Source organism: Mus musculus, chromosome 9 (genome assembly GCF_000001635.26).
Source record: "Mus musculus strain C57BL/6J chromosome 9, GRCm38.p6 C57BL/6J".
Classification (NCBI taxonomy): domain Eukaryota; kingdom Metazoa; phylum Chordata; class Mammalia; order Rodentia; family Muridae; genus Mus; species Mus musculus.
The window spans coordinates 49,228,205-49,231,385 of NC_000075.6; positions in this window are offsets into that span (position 1 = coordinate 49,228,205).

Consider the following 3,181-nt stretch of genomic DNA (forward strand, 5'->3'; position numbering starts at 1 on the left):
TCATTTATTTTAACCTGCATTCTGCCATGTGATTGGTTACTTGTGCTCAGGTACCATGCCTCTTTCTAGTCACATCTTCCTGGGCGAATCTCCCACCTTACACTCTCCCAGAATTCTCTCTGCCTCTCAGATGTTCCACCTCCAATTTCCTGCCTAAGCCATAGGCCATAGGCTTTTTAATTGACAGGCGATGCACCCATACAGCACACATGATATTCTCTCTACAGTTGTCTTCATGTTACCTCTCCTGTGTTTGGAATAGCCTTGATGTAACTCAGTAAATATTTAATGAATGAATGTTGGAGGTCTTTCTCTTTTGCAGCTCCATAAGTGGCAATGACATGTCACTCTTTTCTCTCCATTTCTTTATTTGTCACAACAGCAATGTTGGTCTAGATCAACAGCTGGTAACTACACCTAGCTTGTGAGCTGAGCCTGGCCCACTGTCTATTCTTATAAATAAAGCTTTATTGGCACACGCATACACTTGTTTACAGACTCTCTGCAGGGCTCTTGCGCTATCATGGCAGAGGTGAGACATTCCCAAGATGTAGATTAGAAGCTTATAATATTTGCTCTCTGGTTCTTAATGGAGTAAGCTTGCTGATCCCTGGCCTGCTTGAACTGTGAGATATTTATGCATGGGGTATTTTTAGCATTCTGTGAACTATTTACACAATGTTCGCGGCTCAGTGTGATAACAAATGGCTGATTGATTTTCTGCATCTCCTCTGAACTAGACCATGACTTGACTTTTCAGATGTTAAACCTAGCCTTAATGGTCCATTCATTTCTTCCCTGTTTCCAGCTTTCTTTGCTAATGCAGGGAGGCCAAGCCAGGGAGACCGCTGTCACATTGAAGTGTGCTTTAGCTTTCTGTTACCTTCAGCTTCACCTCCAGCTTGGAGCTGTTCTTGGCTTTAGGATTAATAAAGGATTCTAACTGGTGTTGCCCCAGTTTCAATGTCGCAAAACATCACCTGAGAACTGGAGGTGGAGAAGGGGGGTGGCAGGTTCCTTATTTCTCCAAGGAGCCTCTTCCCTTTTTAAGCTCTCCACCCACACAGTTCCACAAAGCACTGTTTCAGGAGAGAGGCACTGGGTGTGATGGAAAAAACACAGGAGTTGGCATCAGAGAAATTTTGGTTCATGCTCTATATCTGTCACTTACTAGTTACGTGACCTTGGGCTGGCAACAGGCCCTCCTCTATCTCAGTCTACATTGTAAAGTGGACAGAGACTCATTGCCGCTTATGGGAGAATGAATTTTGTTATATAATATATACTCTTTGAACAAGTGCAGTATACATGCCAGACATTATTCGTCTAGGTGTGGGAGACAGCAGGCATCTCAGGTTCCAGTGGAAGAGGCAGACCCATAAGCAAGCAGATATTTAAACCAATGATGAATGCAGATACAGATGGTGGAGGATAATGAATGGGGACTGTTTAATTTAATTATATTCAAGGGTTCCTCTCCAAAGAAGTGACATTGATTAGTGACCAGAGAAAGTGAAGGAGAGAGGTCCACGGATATCTGGGGGGAATGGTAATCTGTGCCAAAGAGGATGAGTATCCTAAGCCCTGAGGCAGAAGCATTCCTGATAGCTCAAGCTGAAGGAAGGAGTGTGGTTGGATAGAAAGGAGGTTGGGGCCATAATGAGGATTTGGGATTCTGTTCTAAAGAAAGTAGCAAGCCAGTGGGGTTTGAGCAGATGTGTCACATGATCGAGCTTAAGTTTTAAAATAATTCTGTAAACTCTGTTTAAAACGCCCGTTGTATTTCTTACTCATAGTGTACACAATAAGAGTGATATACTTCCTAGGGCACAAGAACTATTTAAAAAGAATTACCTGTAGTTGAAGCAAGACATTTCTGGGGTTAGCTGTGACAACGCTCATATGAAAGGTGACCGAAGCCCAGCCTATATGCTATGCCCATTCTGATAGGCTGGGGCTCCTTCACAAGTCAGTCGTAATTGAAGCATGGGTAGAGCCTTGACCACAGCCTGTGCTATCTCCCTCAGCTATGAGGTGGTCCACAGCCTGTGCTGTCTCCCTCAGCTATGAGGTGGCCCACAGTCTGTGCTGTCTCCCTCAGCTCTGAGGTGGCCCACAGTCTGTGCTGTCTCCCTCAGCTCTGAGGTGGCCCACAGCCTGTGCTATCTCTGTCAGCTATGAGGTGGCCCACAGCCTGTGCTATCTCCCTCAGCTATGAGGTGGTCCACAGTCTGTGCTGTCTCCCTCAGCTATGAGGTGGTCCACAGCCTGTGCTGTCTCCCTCAGCTCTGAGGTGGCCCACAGTCTGTGCTGTCTCCCTCAGCTCTGAGGTGGCCCACAGCCTGTGCTGTCTCCCCCAGCTCTGAGGTGGCCCACAGCCTGTGCTGTCTCCCTCAGCTATGGAAGGTCCACGTTTCAGCCTTCAGTAGCACTTAGAGGCTCTCAGATTGGGCTGGACTGCATCAGGCAGGTTTGAAATTGGATCATTGAAATAGGAAATGATTGCAAGTGCTTTAGAAAGACAAATACCATTAAGCCTCTCAGATCTGCTCTCTGGAAAGCATTCTGCCTGGACTGCTTAGTGGAGTTGTTGGGGCCCTAGGGGAGATGGTGGCACTTTGATGACCATGGATGGGAGTTTCAGAAGGGAGGGCTAAGGGAATGGTAGATCAGATTAAAATGGCTATGTGGAGAACAGACACATAGACTGATAGAACAGAATAGACAACCCAGATATAAGCACACACAAGTACAGCTACCCAATTAAAAAAATACAATTTAGGATTTATCAGGATTCCCCTGCTGTGCCCACCCCTTCTAAATAAGTAAAGACATAAGTAACCAGAGAGGGCACAGCTGGATAAAGGGAAAGAGAAATCAATGTCAAAGAAGACATTTTGAAACTACCCCTCCCCTTTCCAACAGCCCTTCCTCCTCCAGGATAGCTCCAGAGACACATCACTCGAATAGACATCTCAGTGTAGGTAGAATGTAGCTGGCCCTGCCCAGGCCCAGGCAGGTCCTAAGATCTTTAGTCTCTAGCTTTTGATAACTCCCATACTTGGCTCCCCAAGGGTCAGGACTGAGTCACCAATTGGAGGCAAACTGAAGGTGCAGCCACCCAATTTTTGACAAAAATTTCAATAACACACACTGGAGAGAAAAAAGGAAAACAGTTTTG